Source organism: Leptonychotes weddellii, chromosome 3 (genome assembly GCF_054177405.1).
Source record: "Leptonychotes weddellii isolate Sample4059 chromosome 3, ASM5417740v2, whole genome shotgun sequence".
In the NCBI taxonomy this organism is placed as follows: Eukaryota; Metazoa; Chordata; class Mammalia; order Carnivora; family Phocidae; genus Leptonychotes; species Leptonychotes weddellii.
The window spans coordinates 10,597,486-10,625,160 of NC_138371.1; the positions used below are offsets into that span (position 1 = coordinate 10,597,486).

The following is a 27,675-nucleotide window of genomic DNA, read 5'->3' on the forward strand; positions in this document are numbered from 1 at the left end:
CCCTTCACAGTCATTTGACATTTATGCTACTTTCTAAAACTTAGTAGTGTTTTCTAACAGGTGTGCGGCTGGTGTTGAGCTAGGCTATTTCTCTCTTCACCAGTGTGGTGACTAAGTTCGAATGCTTAGTGTAGTGAGTTTGGCATTTGGTTGATACTGTTTGTTGTAGATACTGAATGAATGTGGGACCATATGTTTTTAAACCACAGTATGGGAAGTATGCCAGTACTTCATTTATCTGTAGACAGAATCATATTCTGAATATTCAGGGGGACAGAGAGTTTTTAACTACACTGTTGCTACCTCACACTTGGTGAGTACTTGTCTGAAATTTTTCCGCTCATTCCATAATTAAGCTGTTGTAGTTACTGAACCTGGACATTTGAAGAAATCGTAACTGTTCATAAAGATAGGGGTGAGGAATTGCCAAAGAGTTAAATGTTTATAGGCCAGACGTGAGAGAATGTTCTGGTTCATTAATGCAACAAGGAGTTCGTGAGTTGCTGCGGAGTACCAGGCATATTCCTAAGTTCTGGAGTTATAAATGAAAAGAAAACAGATGCTAATTCACGCCCTTATAGAGCTTCTTTTCTCTGGGACTGGTTGAGGGAGAAAGCTGTCCAGGATCAGCTTCCCCAGGGGACAAATGAGACCCACTGAGAGATGGGACAAGAGTGGGATTTCTGGCCCACTTCACGGACTGGAGAGGTAGACAACATTCATTTGTACACACACTTTTACCTTAAAATTCATCACAGTCTCTCTGCCTGGATAGAAGTACGTCATTTGCACTCTTCATGGCTTATCAGTCACGATTATGTTTACCTTGTGACTCATAAATGCAGCAAAGTCAGATTTTTCTGCTGTAATAGGGCAGTATATGAAAGAGAAGGAAGTAGGAGTTGAAACTGATATGTGTCCGCTTGGAAGAGATTGTCTCATATGTAAAGCCAAGATCTGCTACAGATGACAACGAGGGAAAGAGGGTGCGAAATATGTGATACCTCTGGGGGTCCCTGAGAAAGACCGGGATTGGCCAAAGGTATGGCTGCCACTGTGTGTTGGGCCACGTGTGTGTGTTGGGTTTCATGAATCATAGCCCATGTTGCAGCGTTAAGGTTAGTAATTTTCACTGGGTATTAAGGCTTTTCTTTTGAGCATTGTTATGCAAAACTGCATAATACCCATCCTTTTCTGAAATTTTGTATGAAAATTCTGTTGGAAAAGTATTTAGTATGTTTGCTTTTCTCTACATTTATTCCTTGTGCAAAATGTTGGTGAGGAAAGACCAAACTCTTGAAACTACTCTTATATGAAAAGCTTTTATTTCAATATTGTGTGTATTTTACTAGTAAGGATCTTCGGGTAGATTCCTGTTGGATCCATACATCACAAGAGGAAATCCCATAGTTTGAGGTAACTTTTTCTAGTGGTTTAAAGCTTTTATGGTGAGGAAATTTCTTTATACCTAACTTAAATCCCTTATTGACAAGGGAGAGCATTTCCCTCCTTCTGATTTTAGTCGTGGTGACAAGTGATGGCCCCTGTCCTTTCTTTTTTTTTTAAATTGGGTATATAAATTTTATTTTTACCCAAAGATTTAAATATACATATAAAATTGACTGTAAGGGACAGTAAGGTTGTAAAAACAAATTAAAAAATAAAACATAATGGCTATGTTTAAATGTTCAGAAGATAAAACAGGAAATCATAACAACCTTGATATTGTTACTAGTCAGTTTGCTAAAAGAGGAAATAAGGCTGGAAATGAATTTAAACAAATTCTTAGAAGAAAATAGCTGTAAACATAAAACGTTTCATAAGTGATTAGAAATGCTAATTAACCTGGGTATGACTTTCAGGTTTCAAATACAATATATATTCATTTGCTGAAATTACATAGTCAAGTTCCTCTGAAAGAAACTTTGCATCATCCAAATTTTTGATAAAAAACAATGCACCCATTATAGTTACAATTTGGTGTTCTTTAAAGATTTTAATTTTAGTAATCTCTACACCCAATGTGGGGCCCAAACTCAAAACCCTGAGATAAAGAGTCACCCAACTGAGCCAGCCAGGCACCCCCAATTTGGGGTTCTTAAAAGTGTCCAGGAAGTTTAAAGGTGTTTGAAAACCAGTTAGCAGAAGTCATGAATATTTATAGAATTTGCTTTTTCAAGCAAACTTGTCTTATCATTTATTTTTTAAGGATTTATTTATTTATTTGAGAGAGAGAGAGAGAGAAAGAGCCAGTGCACAAAAGGAGGGGAGGGCAGAGGGAGGGGGATAGAGAGAATCTCAAGCTGACTCCACGTGGAGCACAGAGCCTGACTCGGGCTTGATCCCACGACCCTGAGATCATGACCTGAAGCCGAAACCGAGTTAGTCACTTAACTGACTGTGCCACCTAGGTGCCCCTCCTGTATTTTTAATTCAGTAGTATTTTTTTTTTTTCAAGCATTTCCTTACTTTCTGACACTATAAGATGCTCCAGGATCATCTTATTTATTTCCTGCCCCAGTCCTGGAATCTTCCATTTCTCCAAGAGGCCCTGGTTCCTCTTATTAAGAGAATTGTATTGGACACCCCCATATTGGCACTAGATGTGTTTGTTGCTCCTGGGCCGTCATTTATTTTCTGCCCTCTCAATTGCCAGAACAAGGAAATACATGTGTGTATCATAAGCCACATATATACACATATCTATAAATATTTCTATATGTAACCATCTGTATCTATACTAAGCTACGCATAAGTTCATACCGATGTCTCTTAACTCTAATGGATTTCCATATGGATTATTCTAGCGTTTTCCCCTTGTTTATCTGTCACCTCCCACTCCCAACAGTGAGAAACTTGGCTGTCACCGTCCTCCATCCATTTACTTCCTTGTTCAATTTTACTGCGTGCATACACAGAACACTTCCAGAATTGTTAACCTATGCCCCCTAGGAAGCAACTTTATCAACCAGAGCATGATGCTTGTGTACTGTTTCTTTTGCCTTAAGTCTTACAGATTCACCTCATTTCCAAAGTTACACTTTGGTCAGCACCTTATTCCTTTGCCCCCTTCAGTGACGTAGTCTTGTGCGTTTGTGATACATTTCAATTCTTCTGTCACATTTTGCATTCCACCTGTGATCACTGACCTCTGAATGATTTTTAAAAATTTGCATCCGCAAGGTTTATTCTTTGTGCCAAGAAAGCGCTGTGTTTTGACAAGTGCTTGATATCTTGTGTTTGCGACAATAGTGTCATGAAAAAGAGTTTCCCCACACAAAACATCAAACGTGCTTCGCTAGGCAATCCTCCTTCCGTCTCCCCTGCCTCTGGCAACCACTGATCTCTTTATCATCTCTGCAGCTTTGCCTCTTCCTGAATGCCGTATAATTGGAATCATACATGCACACATTTATCAGACTGGCTTCTTTTACTTAGCAGTATGCACTTCACATTCATCTAAGCTTTTTTGTGCCTTCATACGCTCCTTTCTCTTCACTGCTGAATAGTATTCCATTGTGTGGATGTACCACAGTTTGTTTATCCAGCCCACTGGCCTTTTACGGGATATTTCCCTACATGCGTTTGAAGACCCTCATGAAGTGAGCTCTCAGTTTTCCCTTAATATTAACCATTTTTAAGTATTACTCATCATTCTGATTTCTCAAACCTGCAATCAGTTTTGTGGTTCTTTCCAAGACCTATACAATTTTCCCAATTATTCCTGCCCAGAATTGGCCAGTGTTCTATAGTTGAGTGTTTCAGACCAACCCAGGGTACAGGTGAAGGTCGGCTTCCTGATTTCTCCGCATTCTTCTCATTTTAATCTGCTCTCTGTCAGAGTTTAGTTGTGCAGTAACAGCAGAATGGTACAGATTTTTGTACCACCTTGGAGCCACTGTGATCGTCAGAGCCCGTTTTGGCCCTCTTCCTTGAAGGACTTAGCTATCTGGATGTTTTGAAACCGTGTTATTTGAATCCTTCTACTGGTAGTCTTTTTAAAAAATTATTTTGTAATCTTGCCTCATGGTAGATATTTATAAAATCTTCATTTTGCCTCTGCATAATTGACTTCCCGGTCTCCGGGAATCCAGTGAATACAGTTAATTTGAGCCTGGTCAGCATCAGCTCTAGACGCCCAGTGGGAATCTGGAATTGGCCGCACACTCCTGCGGGGGACCGGACACAGTCTGGGTCACGTGAGGCAGCCACAGGGTTCATCCCCATCTGAATTTGTCATCTGGGGACTGGGCTTTCCTTGCTGGACTGCAGGAAATTGTTCCTGGGCTTATAAAGGGGCCACTCTGTGGTGAATTCATGCTGATCACCTTTGCACGAGAAAAGGCAACTACTTAGCAATTGGCCGAAAGGGGCTTGAAGATCATATTTATACACAGTCTTTCAACACTCAGTGAGGTTTTTTTGAGCATTTACTACATACAAGCTGTAATCTGCCTTAAGGCTGCTCTCTCCTGGGGTGGCTGCCACTGACCAAGAGGAAACCCCTTCCTAGCCATGGGGGAGTGGGTGTGCTGTGGGGCAGGTAAGCAGAGGATGGGGTGACAAGGGGGCCATAAAGGCACAGATGTTTTGTTCAAATACTGGGACACAAAAGACAAATAAAATCCAGGTCATTTGTGCTCCATAGTCTCATTCCATACAGCTTTTTTTTTTTTTTTCCTTTAAAAACACAGACATCGATTTTTTTTTTTTTTTTTCTCTCTCTCTGAAATTGTTTCAACTTGTGTTTCTGGCAGTGGAATTCCTGACATACTAGATCATAAAGATTACAGCTAGGCGTCTTTTATATCTGTGTGTGTGTCTCTGTGTGTGTGTGTTTTCTCCATATATTTAACCTTGGGTTACATGTGTAATTTTTCAAACATTCCCTTATAATCAGTTTTGTTGCCTGTACTTGTTGGCTGTGAAAGCCTCTGGAAAAGTTGCTTAAAATACAGGACTCAGGGGTTTCTTGATACGTATCCTTTTCACCAAAAAGAATCTCTGGATAAAAGTTATTTTTAAAACTGCTTAAAAATTAACCGACCTAAAGCAAATCTTAACATTCTTTTTGAACCTTATATTAAAAAATAGGAATATATATATCTGCTAATGGCCATGATTTCAAAATGTCGAGAAATAGCCAAGTAGTGTTCCATAGGTCATTGACTAGAGACATTCCTGGTGTCCTCCATACAGTTTCTGGGGCTGCTTGATTTTGCACATTCCAGATTGTCACCAGAGTCTAAAAAGAATTGGTATGACCAGACTATATTTGCATTTAGAGTGTTAGCAACCCTCCAGAGTATACACACTGGGCTATTTATGAAGCAACTTCAGCTGACAGCTGAAGATCAGAAGATTCTATTTTGGGAAGTGTCCTAAATGTGAGGTTCTGTGGTGAAAAAACTTAGTGCCCTACAGATAAGAATACTTAAAACAGGAAGCAGTGGTAATTTATTGCTTCCTGTGTAAGTATTCTTATCACTATGATAAGCTTTAGGTTTCAGTTCTGCTTTCCTGATCCCAAGATTTCTTTTCTTGTAATCAACACCTATAAGAGGATTAAAAATGCGGGGAAAAAAAAAAAGGCAAATGTAAAGGGGGGTGGGGGGGGTGGAGAGAATTTACTAGCATGATTTTTCCTGTGTTGGGAAGATTCTTGTATTTCCTACCACTCAATAGTAATTGGTAGGCTAAGAGAAAAACTGTCTACCACTGTTGGCTCATTCCTTTGGCTCCATCTGTTGTGTGTGTGCATATGGCATCATTTCCAGGTTCCTGTAGTGCAAGACAGGGTTGACTATTGCATACGAGAGGTCGAATAATGCACATGACTCTTGTACATGATAGAACCAGCATGGATAAGGAAAGAGGAGATGGGAATTTTATTCCTGATTCTGCCACTTCCTGGGATCTACCATTCTTTGGCCTAGTTTTCTGGTTTTTAAAATCAGAGGTAGTAACATTTCCCCAATCTATCTGATAATGCTGTCCTGAGGAGCAAGCAAAGGACTCTATGGAAGTTCAGTTCTGAACTGTGAATTTCATCTTGAGCCCGAGGTTTATAGTGGTTTCACTCAATTCCTACCACTCCCTTTTCGCCCTTAGAATACAAGGGTGCTTTTGGTTCATGTTCCTTCCTTATTAAAAATATTTTTCAAATTCAGTCAGCTTCCTAGACTTCTTGGCTGGATGACTGCATCGTGATTGAGTGCCTGAAAGGAAAGATGCGTCGACATTGACTCTCTATTTCAGATATTTGTTTCATGAAGTAGGAGTGTGCTATACTGTTAAATTCAAGGGAACTGGGTTGCATTTATTAGCTTGGCATAGAAAAATCAAAGTTCTACACATGGGCTAAATTATTTTATAAGCTGTAAGTATAAATCAGGATTAAAGACTGGAACGTATTTATTAAATTTTAAAAGGCAGTACGTACATGCATTTTATAGTTCCTATGGATTTAATTATATACTAAATACGGAAAGTAAAAGTATTGCTGGGTCGCACTGAATGTTTTCTTCCACAAAATTCCTGTTGATAAACGTCTTTACTCTTGAGTCTCTGCCCCCTTTGCCCGAGAGATCTGGTGTTATGTGCTGTGCTAGGCAGAAGGGACGACCATCTTGAAGAGATGGGTAAAGGAAAGTCAACAGCATGACTTACTTATTTAAGTGAAGGAGCTAGATCAACTCTTTAAGGTTAGTCATGGAATCTAGATGATGCAATTTACTTTTCCCAAAGAAAGGCAGCTTTGGAGAGTGCAAACCAGTTTAAGCATCTCCTAGTTCACTCTTGCTCTTACAGAATGATTTTTTGTACTGTTGGCTGTATGGTGATTCTATAGGGTACCATGTTTCTATGTGAGTATTCAGGTGTGAGCTCATTCTTGGTCCTGACTTGGCGTTTGTCAAGGTCACAGGTTTATAGGAAGGATGATGACAAGAGGGTACACATGGCTTGTGGAGCAGTTCACAGTTCGGTCCCCTTTCCTGTGCTCAAGTGTATGATATTAGCCAACTATCCCAGTTATTTCAGTGGCTCACTAGGCTCATTTGTGTTCCAGAATTATTTCAGAGCTTTGGCTCCATTGGTGAAGGAAAAACAAAATAGAGATAAAACGAGAAGAACAAAGAGGTTAGCGGAGGAGTAAAATTCATACAACAGTTTGGTAGGTAGCCATTGACCATAGTTAATTAATGGTTTATAATTACCCAGAGGTCAGAAGTTAGAATTTTTGTTATTTTTCTATTTTGTTTTCCATGTAGAATGGATTATGCAAACCTTACACGAATCTTTGAATTTATCATGAAAAGATATTAGGCCTAAATTGTCCTTGAAGATGATAACATTAAAACAGTCATTCTATAGATAAGTAAATTCAGGCCCAGAGAAGTTAAGTAAATTCGTCAAGATGATACAGCTGTTTCATGGTAGAATCAGCAAAGAACCCTAATATATCTCCAGCCTGATGCTTCCCCCCGCCATGCTATACTGTATAAAGATGGATATGCATATAATGCTTTGTCATTTTTATATTATATATATATATATATATATATATATATATATATATATATATATATATATATAAAATAATGTTACTTATGTTAGGGGCGCCTGGGTGGCCCAGTCGTTAAGTATCTGCCTTCGGCTCAAGTCATGATCCCAGGGTCCTGGGATCAAGCCCCACATTGGGCTCCCTGCTCAGCGGGGAGTCTGCTTCTCCCTCTTCCTCTGCCTGTGGCTTCCCCTGCTCTCCCTCCCTCTCTCTCTCTCTGTCAAATAGATAAATCTTTTAAAAAAATGTTACTTATTGGGCGCCTGGGTGGCTCAGTTGGTTAAGTGACTGCCTTCGGCTCAGGTCATGATCCTGGAGTCCCTGGATTGAGTCCCGCATCGGGCTCCCTGCTTGGCAGGGAGTCTGCTTCTCCCTCTGACCCTCTCCCCTCTCATGTGCTCTCTCTCATTCTCTCTCCCTCAAATAAATAAATAAAATCTTTTAAAAAAAATGTTACTTATGTTACATTCTTATATATGTGTGTGTACAAAGGATATGTGTTATAGATTTAAGTGTTTAATTTGAGGAACAAATAAATGAACAGGTACTGTTTTGAGTGCTAGGAATATAGCTAGGTACTGTTTGGGGTGCTAGGTACTATATTGGGTGCTAGGAAATAAGAGTCAGTGTCTTCCCTCATGGAGTGCGTATTCTAGTGGGACGGACAATAAACAGATCCATGTATTTCAGATAGTGGTAAGTACTCTTAGGAAAAATTGAGCAGGATGGAGGTAATGGGCAAAATGCATGATCATCAGTTTATCAAAGAAACTAAGTAGACTACACTCAGATTTAATTTTAATTTTTGTTTTTGAAGTAGTTTTGAAAACTTGTATTGGGCCAGAAGCCTTCGGATTTTCAAAGATATGTTTGGGAAAAAATTGTAAATTTATGAGACTAATTAAAGGATTTAAAAGATTGCTCATTAAATGCAGTTTCCTCTTTTATATGCAGAGTGTTTGATTATTAGCCATCCATGAAAATAATAATTAACTGCCTGTATCTATGACTTAGTCAACCCTATCCATAAAGTTTTAAAAATGCATTTATGACTACTAGGACTTTATTAGAGCTCTTTTTTCAACCTCCTGTTTCCTTTTTGGGGAGGAAGTGCTTATACTGCTCTGCCCATGTAGGAGGGCAGATAGGACAGCCCTGAAAATGGTGATACTGTATTTTATGTAACTTGGAAGGCCATACCTTAAATAATAGTAAGGAAGTCAATGGATAATATGTCTTAACTAAGACAAATGTATGCTTGTTATCAATGAATAGCCCTAGTTCATTCAGAAAAGTCCAAAGACTCTTATTTCATTGGTTTATGGCTTATTTTTATATGTACCTGTTTTCCTGCAGTCATAGATAAAACGTTTCCTGAAGATAATGACAGAGGAGTCCTTCCCTACTATCTCTCCTATTACCACTGGAAAGCTCGCTTTGTTAAACTACTTTAATGTTGTAATAATGGGTTGATAAGTTGTTGCTGCCTCCTGTGAAACTCTCAGGAAGCCTAAGATGGCATGCCCCGCATGTCTAGGTCTTCCATCCATAAGCTGGGTGGCTGGAAGGACAGGCCCAGAAATGGCTCTCTGTTCCATGGGGTGCTGGGGGCCTGCATTGTTTTGACCTGATGTTTGGACTTTCTGAAGACACTCTGGGCAGTTTGGCTTGAACTTGTTTTCCTTTTGGTCACTGATCATTTGAACCTGGACTGCCCTGATTTTAATGTCCATGTCCCACATGGCCAGTGTCCATTCTTGGCTGGGCATTGGCTGGTGTCCGAATTGTCTTTAGTTTCATTGTTTGTTCATGGCTCTTTTCTGAGTGTACTCAGTTGATGGCAATCTTTGGCATGCCTTCTGTGCTTTAAGAGCATACTTGTGGCCACAGAACAATTTGGTGATAGTGACAGAGTTGAATTAGGAAAATTCTAGTATAAGTTTCTAGGTTCTGATTGTCTTTCCATTTGCATAAACTGTTTTGAAATATATTAAACATAGTCACGGGCGCCTGGGTGGCTCAGTTGGTTGGGCGACTGCCTTCGGCTCAGGTCATGATCCTGGAGTCCCGGGATCGAGTCCCGCATCGGGCTCCCTGCTCAGCAGGTTCTGATTGTCTTTCCATTTGCATAAACTGTTTTGAAATATATTAAACATAGTCACATAAAATACATAGAATGTGAGTGGTCCCGTTACACGAACAAGTGTTACAATGTTGGGGAACAGGTTGCGGATAGGGACATCTATCCTGCCTCAGTCAGTTCTGATGACTTTAAAGAAGGATCAGGATCTTGGTGAATTTCTGAGGGCCTCCAGATTGGTGTGGTAACAGCCAAAGCTAGTTTCAAATGGATTTTGAGGTCAGCAAATATAGGGGCGTACTCAAGGCAATTTTACCAATCAACTCTTGACATACTCTGTGGTATACAAACACCTAAATCTTTGATTGGCCCTTGGGCTTTGGTTTGGTTCATTTTCATCTTATCAGTGGTTATTTGCTTATTATATTCATTATTATCTCATAAAATATATTTGTATCCATGCAACTAATATATGTCCATTCACTCATTTCATAGGTATTTACTTACTGAGTGACTACTGTGTACCCAGCTACTTTTTTTGGAAGATGGAGAGTCTAGTAAATTAGGCAGAATTAGTTTTTTGTCATCATGGAGTATGTATTATCCTAGTGGAAGAGGCAAATGATAAACAAGTAAACAAAAGTATGTAGTTTCAGGGACTAAGAGCTACCAGGAAAATTAAATAGTGCAAAGTGATAGAGAAGAAGGGGGAGGGTGGGCTGTTTCTGCGAAGGGTGGTCAGAAAGGAAGGATTTGAGCAAATACCTGACTGAAGTGAAGGAGAAGGCCACGTAACTATGTGCTGGTGAAGAGTGTTCTCAGGAGCAGCAGATGCAGTTCTGCAAAGGGAACAATTCTAGCATATTCTGGTGCATCTGGGATAGCAGAGAGGGGTAGCAGATGCGATTGGAGTAGCAGGTTAGGGCCAGACTTTGGAGGGCTTGATAGATCATGCTGAGTAGTTTGTATTTCATTCTCAGTGAGGTGGGAAGCCCAGTTAGAAGGTTAGCTTCTGTGCAGGGACCACCCTGAAGGCCTACCACCGTTTACACTGGAGAAACATGGAATTCTTCTGTATAATCTCTTGCTCCCCACGTCTTCACTTTTGATTGAGGCCAATCGGCTGGGGCCTCTTCTATGAACTAAAGCTACCTCTGACCTGGATTTTCATAGGTTCCTTCCTAGCATCACTCAGGCAGGCATATTCTAGGTACCTCAAGGAGATCTCATCTTTAGTCTTGCCACGGCAACATGTTGCCCAAGCTGCTGAGATGCTCGTGGACCAAATCAGACTCTTGGGATATTGTGACTACAATTCAGTCCTCATTCCAGGACTGTCTGGATGCTTGGCCACCCACCTAAGAATTGTTGACACAGTCCTTGAAAGACACGCCTACTCTGGTTTCTTTCCAGCCAGATCCCAGTTATTCTATAAAGAATGGCAAGGGCCCTTCCTTCTGGGGTAGGATCCTCGATGTAAGCCTCCAACAAGCATTCTAGCTGTAAGTAATAGAACCCAGGTTTGATCTGTCTAGATTTGGTCATTTTGTTTTGGAATCTGTGTCACCTGCCATGACCCGCTCGCATATTGGCCCTGTTAGTGCTCACACTTATTTCAGCCCTCTTTTTTATCTTAAGTGGTTTTTAGGTTATAAGATCCAAATTTAGACTTGCTGATAACACTTGGCTGCCAGTGGACTGGCACTGAGTGGAAGTCTGTATGTTTTAGGAAGTACAGTATTAGTTCATTTTAATCCTTTAATCTTCCCATATGCTAGATACTGGTCTGCTCTAACACCTACATTTCAGAGCATTTTTTTTTTCTGTGACATTTAAAAGCTATAATGAAACATATGGCACCAATCAGGTAGAGTGAGTTAGCTTTGACTTTTATTGCTTTTTTTGTTTTTTAACTGGATTTTACCTACTTCCTGGAAAATGTTGACAGAGTTCACTTTCAAGGATGTTTTTGATATGCCATTTGCTTTTAGGTGTTAATTCTGCGATCATTCTTGTTTTGAGCTACTCTGGACAGCTGGTTCTAGTGGTTTCATGGGGACATGCTCGTGGGTTGATGAGCCCTGAATATGTGCGTGGCACGGGGAGAGTGATCTTCATTAGCTGAGGTCCTGCAATCATAAGGATTTAGCAGGGAAGTAGAAGCTATAAAAATATTCACTAAGGAACTAACCACTTCTAGAATCTCTTCTTGCTTATTATCTCTCTATACTTATTACCACGGACTGCTCCTCCCCAGTTTTTATTCAAACTTGAAAATGTACATCTCGCAAAAGATGCAGGATTTCATGAAGTCCGTGAAAATGATGTTGAAGAACTGCTGGGATTCCCAAGTAGTCACTGACAAGTACAGATCTAGCAGAATTAGATGAGCCAACTGTGGAAGACACAAATCAAAAATGATGACTCCTGGGGTGCCTGGATGGCTCAGTCAGTTAAGTGTCTGACTCCTGATCTCGGCTCAGGTTGTGATCCTCAGAGCCGTGAGATCGAGCCCCACTTCTGGCTCCTTGCTCAGCTCCGAGTCTGCTGGAGAGACTCTCCCTCTCCCTCTGCCCCTCCCCCTCCCCCCGCTCTAAAATAAATAAATCTTTAAAACAAAAACAAAAAGATGATGACTCTTTTAGGGAATGGTAAAAAATACAGGATTAAGAAAGGCCCATGGGAAATGGATAAATATTTGAATATTTCTATAAATATGATCTTTTTTATGATTGTTCCATGCAAACCAGAGAACTCAAAGATGAAATATGCAGGAAAAGTATTCCAAAAAAACGAACACTTTGATCACACTTTGACATTCTAAGACTTTGCCAGTAGATGCAACTGACTTATATTTTGTTAAAGATAGGTAAAATAGCTTTTCCCATATATTTTAGTTTTAATATTTATAATATTTTAGTTTTCCAATGTAAAATTCCATCAAAGTGCTTTTTGCTATAAAAATGGGCTCCCTCTTTTAAGTGGGTTTTACTTTTTTAAATGGCCTTTTCCTGGTACCAGTTATGGTCAGCTGATAAAGGCACTCTGTGTATTTCTTTTATGCATGTGACATAAGACAGTCATGGGGAGCCCTTCCCTTTTCCTGCCCAAATGTTGCAAAACAGAACCTGGAGTTTCTCACTGTCAAGTAGGCAGGTAGCAAAACTCCGGGATACTTCACTCTTGTCAGCCCAAGAAAGACCATTAGTGCTCACGGGTTGTTTTTAAAAACTCATTGGAACAGAATGATGCTAGCCAACTTATAGAAAACACAAATATGTTGTCAGTTCCACAGGGTCCCAGTAAAAATTCTTCCTGGCCCTTCCAGCTGGATATGGATCAGTCCATAGAGAGGACCTTCTAAAGACCTTTGTCTGACAACAAATAGCCATTCGTGAAAAGCTTGCTACTGGCTAGTTGATAAAATTTAAAAATTTTAAGGGTATTGTCTCATGTCTAATTCCCATTTCAGCTCAACTGTGTTTTTCCTGAAGGAGGTGAGTTAGAGTAGATTTTTTTCCAAAGAAAGGAATATGAATCAATGAAGCCAGAATGTGAGGTTGGACTAGATAGGGATCCAAGAGGAGGGAAATGAAAATATAAACAGATTTTCTTGGCTCTGAAGAGAATTACCAAGGAACAAAGTTTGTTTAATAGAGTTCTAAGCACTCTGTTGATGGCATTCCCATAATCACCATTTTAGTGTGAGGGTGCACTGTTAGGTCTTCAGGGAGCACTTAATTAGTGTCCTGTAGAAAACAGTTAGGCAGCTGACCAGTTTCTGATCTGCTCACACATAAATGAGCACTAAGACCTTAAGAACTGCAACACAAAGGATAAATTGTAGTATCATTTTTGTACAGAGATGATGCTGCGGATGGCCACCATGATCTGCTTTACCTCCTTCTTCTGGATTCATCACAGTGTCCTCATTCATTCTTCTCTTTTTCCTGGTCTTCATGTTTCAGGCTTATGGAGTCCTTTCCATAGCAATTTAAAAAATCCATATTTCAAAATCTGATTCTTTGTCACATTCTTTTGGTGATTCTGTGTTACTGCCAAGCGAACACATACTTTCATTAGTGCAGTGAAAGCAAAAGCAAAATATTGTTTAGAAAATCTGGTAGAGGGAGAAACCCATAAAATGTATTTTCAGATGGAATATTTTCAGATGAAATGGTATTGGATTGTGTGCTGTTAAAGTTTATCCATGTTCTATCTTTCATCATTTGGCATGAACTACAGAGTTATGTATAGGGATTTTCATTTTATTGGTACTTGAAGTTCGCTTACTGTAAAACATTGATACAGATGAGTTTTGAAGCCCTGACTACTAAGTGATTGGCCTAAAGATTATCATATGGAATAGGACATATTAATGCCCTGAGGTTCATTGTTGGTATTGACAACGAAGAGAACAGTAGCTTGGGTATTGCTCAAGAAAAATTTGATTCAAAAGTTGACGTTTTTGTGAATGGAGGATTTATGTAGGGTCTTTTTTGATGGCATTTGAAGTTGATTTAGAATTATTGGGAGGGTAATGAGTAATTCCAGATGGAGTAAAACTTGACTTATAGAAACCAAAACAAAAAGACCACAAAAATGTTGATACCTTGGCCATTAGAAATCAAATGCACTATGATCTAATATTTTGGATTGCTGATGCTAGAGAAGAAGGAAACTATTTCTCTTGCTGTTTTGCTTTTGGAAAGCAGATGGCATCTTTTTAAAAATACCCTTGAAATTCAAGCTCTCTGGATCGCTCATTTCATTTTCACATTGGCATTAAAGGGGGTAACCACTGGGATCTGAGATGTGGCATCTATGGCACTTTTTGTGGATTTTGTTTGTAATATTTTTGTCAGAAATGTGGATAGCAGCCTTCCAGAGAGCCTTAATACAGGACTCTCAGAATCTTGCATACTTTCAGGACCGAAGAAACCACACCATGGTATAAAAAGAAAAACCCCAAAAATGTAGTAATTTGAATAAAAAGGAACCCAAAATAGGATGGTATGGGAAATGTTTAGGGAATGACGAGTTAGAACTGACAAGACCCTCCAGTGTAAGGCTGGCAGCCGTGCATTCTCTCCTCTTCCTGTATTTCTTACGCTAGCCATTTTCCCTCCTTGCCTTCAAGGGTTTTGTCTCTTCTCCTTTTGTCTTTCCATTCAGAAAATTACTGTACAGTCTTCACTATAAAGGCATTTAAAAGAAGAGGGGCGCCTGGGTGGCTTAGTCGGTTAAGTGTCCAACCCTTGATTACTGCCTCAGGGTCATGAGATCGAGCCCCCGGTCGGGCTCCGCATTCAGTGAGGAGTCTGCTTGAAATTCTCCTGCTCCCTCTACCCCTTCTCTCTCTCTCTCTCAAATAAATAAATCTTTACGAGACAGGCGCTTTAACCAGCTAAGCCATAGAGCCACCTATAAATAAATCTTTAAAAAATTTAAAAAGTATTTAAAAGAAGATAATGACACAGAATGCTCTAAGTTAGTCTTACTCTCTTCTGGATGACCAAAAGAGTATTATAATATTTTGTAAGAATAACAAATACATATTTATCCTTGACAGACTCCTCGTTAGCTGTTTGCTTGCCTGATTCCTTGCATTAGAAACGTGTTCATACTCAAAGGGTTGTTACTCTGAGCTGATCTGGGTTTTATGTGTGGTCCTCTTTGTCTTCTTATTCCTGACTTACAGTAAAATATGTAAGTCTACTTTACACTACATAAGGAGTTGACAAACTAGAGCCTGTGGGCCAAAATCTGGCTGTCGCCTGTCTTTTATAGTTTTATGGGGATAGAGCCACCCTGTTCGTTATGTATTGTCTGGCTGCTTTCTAGCTGTAAGAGGAGAACTGAGTTGTTTCGATAGAGATTGTAGGTAGAGATGGTAGGTAAAACTTACATTGTGATTGCTCTTTGGTTATTTTGTGCATTTCTATGGTCTCATGGCGTTTTAGATGGCTGTACCAAAGGAGGCATGAGCTGTGTGTCTTTAATGTGACATCTGGAATGACTTCCCAAAGAATCCTGGACCATGAATTCCAAGTCAGGATGCCACCGTCAAATGGTGATAGTGCCTTTTTATAGTCACTAAGAGCAAGGCTTTTATTTTTTATTTTATTTTTTATTTTTATTTATTTATTTTTTAAGAGCAAGGTTTTTAAAAACTTAACTAAATGAATAAACCATACCAAATTTGAATGTGTCTTTCTGGAAGGTAATGATTGCCAGTTGTTGAAAGACAGTGAACCTTAGGGAGCCTTCTAGTTTGTATTTGGAGTGTTTCTGTAGTGACCAAAGCCTGGCTAGATAAAGGGCTATGGATCAGCCCTTCGTATTGATGAATCATCCTAGTCCTGTTTTATAGGTTTTTCGGATAATCGGGATGAAGTGCCTGTATGATCCAGTACAGGGGTCTTTGCTAAAATTAATGAGAATCTTTAATCTTCCTGCAGTTTATGATGGAAAATAATAGCATGTAGCAATCTCTATTCATAATCATGCTTATGGCTCTGTCATAATTTCTAAATTACACTCATGAAACAGTTACTCAATATTCACGATTCACAGTTCATAGTTGAATCAGGTTAGACAACGCTTCCTTGGGCAGATTCCTTGGATTTGGAGAATTTCAGGTTATCGGAATACCTATAAATTCTTAGTTCTGTTCAAATGTTAGAACTTGTATCATCCACAGTTTGGATTCTTTGGGGGAAGAAGAAAGCTCTTTGAAACCTCCACCAGCCTATATTCAGTATAAGGTTTAATAAGAAGCAAAACTTCATCACTGTGAATGGCAGTTGACCGGTATGACAAAGGTGGCTGTTAAGAATTACACCGGAGGGCGCCTGGGTGGCTCAGTTGGTTGGGCGACTGCCTTCGGCTCAGGTCGTGATCCTGGAGTCCCGGGATCGAGTCCCGCATCGGGCTCCCTGCTCGGCGGGGGGTCTGCTTCTCCCTCTCATGCTCTCTGTCTCTCATTCTCTCTCTCTCAAATAGATGAATGGAATCTTTAAAAAAAAAAAAAAGAATTACACCGGAAAGTATCAGATAAAATGGATAATTTCCAGCTTTTTCTGAGGCATAGCTCTTGGTAACTGGTTTAGAATGACTTAATAAAACTTACAACCACCAGACTGTGTATGGTGCCATTCACAGGGCTGTTTTCACACAAACAGTGGTATAAATAGCGCCCTCTCTAGTTGTGCCATCCTAACCTCAGTTACAACAAGAGCCAAATTAATACCAAAACACATTCCAAAGCCATTATGTTGTTGTTTTAGTTAAATTACCTGGAGAGTTGGGTTTTATTGCCCTGCTTTGCTCATTAATGCTAAGAGTTAAGGGGCGCCTGGGTGGCTCAGTCAGTTAAGCGTGGGACTCTTGGTTTCGGCTCAGGTCATGATCTCAGAGTCATGAGATCGAGCCCGGGTCCCAGGCTCCCCACTCAGCATGGAGTCGGCTTGAAAGATTCTCTCCCCCTGCCCCTCCCTCCTCCATTCATGTGCTCTCTCACTCTAAAATAAATAAATAAACCTTTAAAAAGAAATAAGATAAAACTGGGAGTTGAGAATTGGCATTGTTTGTAGGTTCACACTCCTGCTGGTTAGGGGGTGTAGCTTGCTGCCGAACTCAGCTTGATTCTAAGTTTAACTTCACATCATGAGCCAGCAGTGAAACCTAGAAGTGCTGGTTTTCAGGGAAGCAGTGTGGAAAACCTCAGCGGTTCCTGCCTCTCTACCGAAATGCACATGTATAAGTCCACTGCTCTGAGGAGGACCGAGCTCAGGGTCGGTCGGTCACAAGAGCTCACAAGATCGGCCTCAGCATTCTGCATATTTGCTCCCAAGTCTTCTAGTGAGGGTAAAAGACCGCACCTTGGACTTCATATAGCTTCAAGGACGAATTTTCAAGTTTTGTTCTTGCAACAAGGAATTATTTGGTGTCTGATAAAACTACAGAATTTATTTATTTATTTTTAAAGATTTTATTTATTTATTTATTTGACAGAGAGAGAGAGAGCACAGCAGGGGGAGCAGCAGGCAGAGGGAGAAGCAGGCTCTCCGCTGAGCAGGGAGCCCAACGTAGGGCTCGATCCCAGGACCCCGGGATCATGACCTGAGCCAAAGGCAGATGCTTAACCGGCTGAGCCAGGCAGGCACCCCGAAGTACAGAATTTAATTAAAAAAAACAACAAACCAAGCTCATATTTTTTTTTTCTAGCTTCATTCAAAAGTGGGAAGAAGAGGGTGCTGGAGGGATTCACCATTTAGCCAGTGTCTGCAGACACATAAGTGGGTCCCTTCATACGTGCCCAGATCTCGACCAGCTGTGTACTTGTTCATCTTCCACGGGGGTGAGGGTTTTCCTCTGACGTAGAGACATTCCAGATGGACCAGAGTATAAATGCCAGGTTACATTTTTAGGGGCTTACTAATGGAGCCACAGCAGATTAAGAGGGGGGGAAAAAAGTATGACTGCATATATTTGTAGGGAAGTGTGGACCGGACACCATTAGATTAGCTCTTTGTGAGATCCTCTTTTATTGACATTTTATAAACTCATTGGGTATTTTCAGCTGTCTCCCAGGAATAGAAAGTAGATTCTTAATGTCACCTTTTGTTGAAATAATATTTCAGGCAACCTTTTAGTAAAGCCACTTATTGAATCTTGGTTTTAAAGTTAATTGTTAATCTTGTCTTAGGGCAAAAGACAACAACGCAAGGGAAAAAAAAAAAACAAATTTAATTTGTGCAATTGAAAGACTTGTTTGAAGGGTGAGCTTACTCTCTGAGTGACTTTCCTTTCTCATCCAAGCCTGTGGACATGTTCTAACAGCACGAGGTCAAAGCATTTCAGTTGTATTTTCATGGTTTCATTATTCACGGTGCTGGTGCTGTATTTGTGTTTTATTGTGACTTTTGGTTCTCTTTTTTAGTTTTCTCTAGTGTAAAGAAAATGCCTTGTTTTAAATTATAATTTAAAAAAATGGATTTTGTTTGTCTTTGCCTGATTTTTGAAAAAAGAAGTTGCTATGTTGCTTTTCATTTAGTTTTTAAATGCATTTGAAAACGTGTATCTGCTTTGATCATAATAGTCCTTTTCTGCTTGCATAATCTCATTCAGCCTTAGTGAGGAAATAAATTTCACTGCATATCAACATTTTACTATATTATAGGAAGGGCTACAGAGTTTTGGAATGTGTCTTGCTTCAGCTGCTGTTGGTGGTTAACGGCTCAGGACATTTGCCAGCTGCCGTGGTTTGCTGGATGTCCAAACCTTTGTAACTTCAGACTCAAGAGCCCACTACTTATTTGCCCCTTTATTAAATTCAGGTGCCATGTTTAGAAGTTCCTTTGCTCCAGACCTCCATAAAAGTTTTCTCTGAGCAAAATGTTTTGCTTTGTAGAACGACCTTTTCCCATTGACCAACATGGCATCATAAAAATATGGCAACTTTATCTCACATTTATAAATAAGCATTTGGATTTGGCTTTCAAAGCCACATGGATGCCTAATGAACATTACTTGCTAGTTGTGACTTTTATTTGTGCTTTGAGCCTTGTGTAATATTTTTTCCCCCTGAAACAGGCAATTTTGGGTATTAGGGCTTATTTTTTCATTATCCCCCATTGGGCCTCTATGAGTCCTATTCTGGGCACAAACAGAAGTGAATGTATAATTGTAGAGCCTCTCTTATTCCACAGTTACTGGATAAAATAATTTCTAATGTGCACTGAGTGTCTTTGTTAGAGGAATTTACAAAAACGTCTTCAAGACAATCCCCGTATCTATCTGTAGTTTCAAAAATTTCACTTACTTGGACATTTTAAAAACCTTGGATTATGTCCTATCTGGCTAATTGTGGGGGTTGTTCTCATTTGCATCTGATAACTTAAGGTCATCCCTTCCTTACCACCTTTTCCTTTTTCCTCCCTATAAACATTATGCTCGTTGTGTTTCATTTCTGTATTTCTGGCAGTATATGATCTATACACATAAAGATATTTTAGAAAATATGTAAATCATTCCAGCCTTTTGGAAACCAAGAAAGGGATGCAGGTAATAGTCTGCCACATTGTAATTATTTCTATATTATAGAAGAGTTTAACCCCATATAGTAAAACTTCTACCCAAGTCCAAATGTCACATTTAGACATTCAAACTTCACATGTTCCCAGTATCCATAGCTGTATATTGAGAAAATATTTAGGCTAAAAGGGAATATAACATTCTTTTTAATATTTTGAAAAAGTATGGTGTTTTCATTTACCATGTTTTTTGTAATTTTAAAGTACTCATTGGGGATACCTGGATGGCTCGGTCGGTTAAGTGTCTGCCTTCGGCTCAGGTCATGATCCCAGGGTCCAGGGATTGAGGCCCACATCGGGCTCCCAGCTCAGTGGGGAGCCTGCTTCTCCCTCTCTCTCTCTCTCTGCTGCTCCCCCTGCTTGTGCTCTCTTTCTCTCTCCCTGTCAAATACATAAATAAAAATCTTTTAAAAAAAGGTAAAAATAAAACAGCTTTCATACATGAGCCTTGAAAACGGAAGAGTGGTTTTCTGAATTCAAATTGAGTTTGAATAATGAGGGGACGAAGCTTGCCATCTCCACTCTTCATTCTCCCTCCCCACCCATAAATAAATAAGTTCATTTTCCTTCAAAATCTGAGCAGCCAACAATTCTTGTGACATATAAATTGTATGTGAAATTATAAATTATTGGTGTATTAACATCTTATTGACCATAATATGAAATAAGATCTGCATATTTTCTGATCCTCAGTTTGGGAAACACAGGGTTAAACAAAATGTGAAGGCTCTGATGTCAAGAGGGAGATAGTTCCTAAATGGTGTTGGCCAGGGAAGCTTCTTTCTCATGGAGCTCATGATCGAACGTGTTTGATACTGCCAGCTTACTACCTGCCCAGAACTGGGTTTGCAGGAGGGCATGAATTTGGGGGCACCAACCATCCTCCCTGATGGAAGCTTCTTACTTTGTATGTTGCGGGTTCCCCCAAATGTCAGTATGACTTGGAGTCATTGTCATGACCCATTAGTTGTAGTACTTTATAAGTAGACAAATGTATTTGTGCTTCTTACACACGCCCTTCATCGTTGAAAGCAAGCACACAGGCATTGAGACCTTTCTTTGGCTATATAAATGGCTGCCTTCTCAGAAGCCTGTTAAGGGAAGGAGGAACCATTATATTTCACAGGAGACAATCTGGGGCTTCCCCAGAATTCTGTCCCATTTGTGGTTTGGACCATTGCGTTTGAATTCACACTGCTATTGTAATGCATTGATAAGGATATAATTGATCAATAAGTCATCTGATTTCTAAAACTATCTTCTTTACTTGTATTCTGAAGGCAAAATATATTAGTTCTGTGTATTCATCCTCCTAAACCTTCAGATGTGTGTTAACACATAGAGCTTTGGATGTCAGGACATTGACTTCTAGTCGTGCGGTGAATGTTTTCAAACAGTGCCCGGCAACTTTTGGGCCACGGATTCGCTGACCTAGGAAGCATATCCAGGACTGTTTCACCACCTTCAGGAGAGAATATGTTTTCATTCAGTGAGGTCATTGATGCCAGATTTGAACATCAGAATTTTCTCAGTAAGATGAAGTTGGTGGTTCACCTTGGCTCATCCCTCAGACATGTGGGTATAGGATAAATGCTTTCTTAAGGATAGTTCAGGGCAGCCAACTCTTTTATCTGCCTGAACTTCCTGGCTCTCTTGCCATTGATATTAATTGGCTACTCCTCATGGAAGTGAGCTTATGTTACAATTTAAAAGTGCTTAGAATGAAGTATCTCCCTTTCTACGGACAATTAAAGTACATGTGTCAAGTCTGTAGATGGACACTGTGTTTTAAAGACTTTTTGCCAACTGTTGATCTCTTGGAAATGTAACAGAATGTTAGAGATTTGAGTCCTCCCTGCCCTCTTCTACCTACATGTGTTGGGATGGGGAGATCCAGGCTTGTCGGGTTAGCTTTTTGTGCCATTCGTGCTTTAATGCTTGAAGGCAAGGATTTAAAAACTAGTTGTTGGGATGGGGCCACCCAGTTTTCTAAGCCTGAGGATCAGTAATAAGGCTGATCAGTCTTTATGGGTGGCCCTCATTGATAGGGAGAAGCTAGTAAGGGAAAGTTAAAAAAAAAAAAAAAAGTTGGGAGGACGAGGGGGAGGGAAGCAAGGATGAAAGGACAGGGTGTCTCCAATAACGGCATCCCCTGTCACCCACGCCCGGTGCCCCCCAAGTTCAACGCGCAGAGCTTTTGGATTGTTTTGATTTGTTAAGCCGCTTGTATCCCCTACTATGCGATAGGGAACACACACCCGGGCTAGATGCCATTTTAAAGGTTACATATATATTTTAGAGTTTTCTGTAGACAGAGATAATTAACACAATTACAGCTCTCCACTTGAGCCATGTAGATCAGTTGCTGCCAACTAGAATAATGACACCGAAGCTCTGTTTATATGTAAACTGTATAATATCTTAAAGCTAACGTCATTGTTTTCCTCCCCTCCAGTACAGCATGTTTTGATCTACATAGGGAATATTTTTAAAAAAGTGGATGTCTAAGAATGTAAACAGTTGGAAGGGGAGATGCAGCTGTTTATGATTTACTTTTTAATCTTCTGTTCTTTGGTGGCTGCTAATGTCAAAGGACTTCTCTTTACATATTATAGTGTATGGCTTATGACGATCAATATGCTCTTTCTGGTTTTTATTTTGGCTTTCTAAATAAAGGGCGGAAGGACTGAAGGACAATGAGGTGGGTAAAAATATCTCCCCCGCAGACTGGATCCTGCAACTGGGAGCACTGGGCCAGAAGAGGCTGCAGTCTTAGAGGGGACAGGGTTTCTATTTTATGGGGCCCATAAATGTCAGGCCGTGCGCTTTACCTTTCGTCTCTGTTTGTGTGTGTTTGTCAGAATCTATTAGTCACACCCAGTTGCTTGCATCTACCACTGTCTAGACTCTTCAAGAAATGAGCGATTCCGTAGGTAGTATTTTTACAGGAGGGCACATAACAAGGGAGAAAAGCATGCTTATATGATGGCAATCTCTTTGGCAGACGTTTTTCCAGAAGTGGAGGTCTTTCCGATATCCAGGTGCCTGCCTCTTGTGTGAAATGGTGTTTTAGCTGATTTCGTGTAGATTTATCAGAATGGCATTTTGCTATGTAATTTCTCATTACGCTCTATAAACAACGAAGCTTACCCCCATTTCCTGTTATAAAAATAACTTTGTCTATTCCCGTGGACTGTGTTTAGATGAGAGGCTTGCCACTACTTCTACCCATGCTTTTTCTAGCATTGTCTGTAAATGTGTGGTCACGAGCAGGGATTTTGAATCCCGGTGGCCCCATTTACTTAGCTTTGAGATCTTGAGGAATTTACTATCCTTTCCAAACCTCAGTTTCTCAGTTTTAAAACAGGAATAGTAATACAATCTCAGGAGGGTCCTGAGGATTAGATGAAATAATGCGCATTCAAATTCATAACATAGTGGTTGACACGGAACAAACGTGGGGTGTATTGCTGGTGGGGACTCTGTGTGTGTGTTTCTGTGTGTGTGTGTTTGTGTGTGTGTGTGAGAGATGTGTTTACCTTTATTAGATTGAGCTTTTTTTAAAAAAAAATTATCAAAAGGGGCATAACACTGTTAAAAGGTTAACAAACCCCTACTTACTGTTAAATGTAAGGGAACCTGCAAAAACTTAAGAGCCATTTATCTTTGCCTAAAATTACTTTTTTAAAAAAATATTTATTTATTTATTTATTTATTTATTTATTTATTTATTTATTTGAGAGAGAGAGAGAGGGAGGGAGAGAGTCTCAAGCCGACTCTGTGCTGAGCATGGAGCCCGATGCAGGGCTCCATCTCATGACCCTGAGATCATGACCTGAGGCGAAACCAAGAGTTGGATGCTTAACTGACTGAGCCACTCAGGTGCCCCTAAAATTACTCTTACTCAAGTCATAGGGGGGTGCCTGGGTGGCTCAGTTGGTTAAGCGACTGCCTTCGGCTCAGGTCATGATCCTGGAGTCCCGGGATCGAGTCCCGCATCGGGCTCCCTGCTGTCAGCGGGGAGTCTGCTTCTCCCTCTGACCCTCCCCCCTCTCATGTACTTGCTCTCTCTCATTCTCTCTCTCTCAAATACATAAATAAAATCTTTAAAAAAAAAAAAAATCAAGTCATAGGGACCTTAGAATATGTGTGTATGTGCATCTGATTTTCTTATATATACCTTTATATCTATAAACAGTTATTTACTGAGTGCCAATTATGTATGAAACACAATGATAAATCAGGTAGAGGTGGAGATGACAAGCATCAAGAACAATTTGGCAAATGATGTTAATCAAACCGAAGTTTATTCACAGAGTCAGAAAATTAAATTTCATGGCATATGGGAAATATAGTATGATTCTACCATGCCTAGATAGAATTTTACCTTTCAGCTAATGAAGTATAAAAATTCAGGTTATAAAAGTTTGGGGTGCTGGGGGTACCTGGGTGGCTCAGTCGGTTAAGCATCCAATTCTTGATTTTGGCTCAGATCATGATCTCAGGGTCCTGAGATCGAGCCCCATGTCAGGCTCTGAGCTCAGCACAGTGTCCGCTCGACCCTCTTCCTCTGCTCCTTCCCCCTCTTGCGTGCACATGCACATACGCTCTCTTTCTCTCTCTCTCTCAAATAAATAATTAAAATCTTAAAAAAAAGTTTGGGGTGCTTTAGAATTGCTAAGGACAATCCATTTTAAATCATGGATCAACTACTAAAATGATAAGTTCAGAGCAAAACAGGAAGCCCCTTCATACCCAGTGATAAAACAATGGGACAGTATTCCTTACGGACGATGAGTATCATTAGCGGGCTTCTACTGACACCATTTTTTGAGGTGCTCCTCTCTGCAGACACCCCAGAAGTATTGTAAAGAGCAGGGAGCTTATGTGGCAAATACCTTCCTTTTCCTTTGAGTTCCTCTTTCTCCCCCCACCCCAGTGGCTTCTTGCTTCTGGATGGGCTAGATTGTTCTATAATTGCTGAATGGTCAGGGTCTGGGCCATGTATTTTACAGTCAGTATCTCATTCAATCCTCACAACAACCCAATGAGTGGGCACTTTTATCACCATTTTACCAGGAACAGCAGCTCAGTGATGTTGATTGAGTGCCTGATTGCCAGGGGGAGCTAGGGTCTTACCCCCCCCATCAGGTAGCCACAAAGCTAAGTGCCTTGCAGACAGTTTCTATTCCTGCTGTATCCCATAACCCTTGATGAAATGCATTTTCATTCTGTCCCCACTGCTTAGGAAAACAACTCATGGGCATTGCATAGCTTGCAAATTGCCCACCCCAGCAGTGGTTTTAGAATTAGCTCTTGGGGAGTATCTCTGGCCACCCCATGTTCCTTCCATTTCCTAAAGCCATTAGAAACCTCTGCTTGCCTCCCTGGAGCTTCTCTTCCAGAGCAGTAAAGCTGCACCTCCTGCTCAGAGCAGCGGGTCAGGCCCAGTGAATGAAATTGCAACTTCATCGATGTGAAAATGGAACCTTGTAGTAACGAACTTGCTATTAAGTTGGACTGAAGGGCAAGCTCTTGATTCGGGGCTGTTTGCCTTCTTCTAGCAATTGGACCGGTTTGCTACTGTCTGTTGATGTGAATGGAAGTTACTAGTACACACAGACCATCCTTCTGTGCTTAATTTTGAGTCTTTTCCACATTTTAATACCTTGGAGTCATGATGGCTTTACTGCTTCCCCGGATGCAAAACGTGCTTCTTCTGGATCTTCCTCTGCATGCATCCTATGTTTCTGGGGATGCGATCCCTGCACAGAGAGTTAGCCTTTTTCTACAGAAACATTATGGAGGATGAATTAATGCTCTGTGGAAAAATGGGAGCATATTTTGATATCAGTACTTTTGATGCTTCAAAGTTGAAGGTGTTGTAGATCACTATAAGCATTTCATTGTTTATGTTGTTTATATTTATGTTGATTCTACTCTTGTATTCCAGGTGAGATCTGAGTTGGCTTTTCCTACCTGCTGGTCCCCTCGAATAATAAAGACAGGGAGTTAAGAACTAACCTCCAATTTGTGCCTTGAGGTTTATTTGATAAAAGACGGCTGGAGGGCAGGGTGTCTGTATTCCTTTGGGTTGTGGTGAATGCTTGTTTATTTGGGTTCTATCATCTGTGAGCTAACACACATGGCCCTGCTCACTTCCTCTTGACCAGGACCTCCAGACATCAAAGTAATCTGCATCCGTGTTTTAAAGAGATAGAAATGTATTGGATCACAGTTTCCAGCCCTCTTTTCCCAGCCCAACTGTCTTTAGTCTCCCGCAGCCTGAACACTAAGCAGGTAGAAACCCATCAGTGTGGAGTCTGTTGTCTTCCCAGTGTCTTCTTTGCAGTCATCCAGATCTTCTGTGTTTTTTTCAGGAGTCGCGAGGCAGAGGTTTCTCATTCTTGTCCAGTTAACTCTTCTAGAAACTTTCGGCCTGGAGATTTTTTTTTGTGTTTCAGTTCAAAACTATTGCTGTAATTTAAGCTCATTTACCCTATTGAGATGGAGAACAGATGGCTTATCATGGGTAGCCTTCCTTAAAGTCCCCAGTTAAGCCCTCTTATTATTCTTTTACTGAAATTAAATAGTATGTTTCTCCTTTTCTAAAAGGTTCTTTCCTCCTTTGCTGCTCAGAGTGTGGTCCCCAGACCAGCAACATTGGGTCACCTGACAGCAGGTTAGACATGCAGAATCTTGGGCCCTACCACAAACCTGGTGAATCAGAATCTACATTTTAACAAAACCCCCAAGAGATCCTAAGCACACTAAAGTTTGAGAAGGATGACTTTATTTTATCGCTTAATAATTTAGTTATTATTTTCTCCAGTATGCCTGAAGAGTAGAGACCAAAGCTAGATGTGGTATTGTAATAAGTGGAAATACCTAGTGTTTATCTATATCTCAAATCCCTATTAATTTAATACCTTGATATTATAATAATTTTGAACTAAATTGATGTGTATTCTTCATTTACAATAAATTTGTAGTCTTCAGAGACTTTTTGGGGTCTTTTTCTACTATATGTTTGCCCCTTTTACCTAATGGAAGTCCCCACTGTATAGTTGAATGACTTGGCTGCTAAGAATCTTGCTTTGCATTCTTATTGGATACCAACTTGCTTTTTCTTCTTGGGGGGTCTTTTCTTTTTGGGGGGAGACTGTTTTCTTTTCTGAATAGTTGGGCTATTAAGATTTTAATGACTCATGGTTAGAAAAAGGATTGTTGGGCATGAGGAGACCCCAAATCTTACCTCAGTGCTACTCTTCACCATTTTCATGGGCTTAGGCAACATGATTCTAAGTCTTAACAATAATCATATGATCGAGGAAGTCCTCATAATACCAGGTGTGGGACTACTTTGATTGTTCTGTTTATATTAATCTATGAGCCCTTTCTACGATGACTTGGTCACACGATGGAAGTCACCTGTTGAAATGGGAATGGAGCATCTAAAACAAAAATTGGAATAATTGTCATCCAGATGCATATTTTGGTTAGTCCTTATACTACGCTTCCCACCAGGTTATTTACTTATGCCGAATGGTTCTCAAGTCACCTTCCTGTTAATTCCCTCTAGATATGCATTAAAAGAGGAAATCAGCAAGGATCTGGCTGCTCTTAATCCTTGCACCTCTGTTTGGAAGACTCTGGGAAGGCCTTTGTTTCTCCTGGAAGCTCTGTGGGGAAGATCCAGCAGAAATGATGTGTGTGAAGTCAGGGGCTGTGTTTAGAGGCTCTGTTTGGTGCTGCTGATGGTTGGGAGTGAGGAGAGCTCAGGGTGGAAGGACAGGAAGGAAGAGAAGCATCTCCTAAGAAGAAGATTTGACGTGGACACTTAACATAGTGATGCTCTTCCTTATACCATTCAGAAAGGAAAGTGGGAGTAACCAAATGAAGAAGTAGACCGTTGCCCATTTGTGACATGGTTT

The 27,675-nt window shown here is 40.3% G+C and overlaps 1 protein-coding gene and 1 long non-coding RNA gene across 2 annotated transcripts in view; both read left to right on the forward strand.

Annotated features, from left to right (window-relative positions):
- IRS1 (insulin receptor substrate 1) overlaps positions 1 to 27,675 on the forward strand; it is a 64,084-nt gene that overhangs the window by 19,097 nt on the left and 17,312 nt on the right. The window lies entirely within an intron of this gene.
- Positions 19,893 to 23,092, forward strand: LOC145720450 (uncharacterized). The gene is made up of 2 exons (XR_014143356.1): positions 19,893 to 21,616; positions 21,705 to 23,092. It is a non-coding gene; the product is annotated as an uncharacterized LOC145720450 (long non-coding RNA).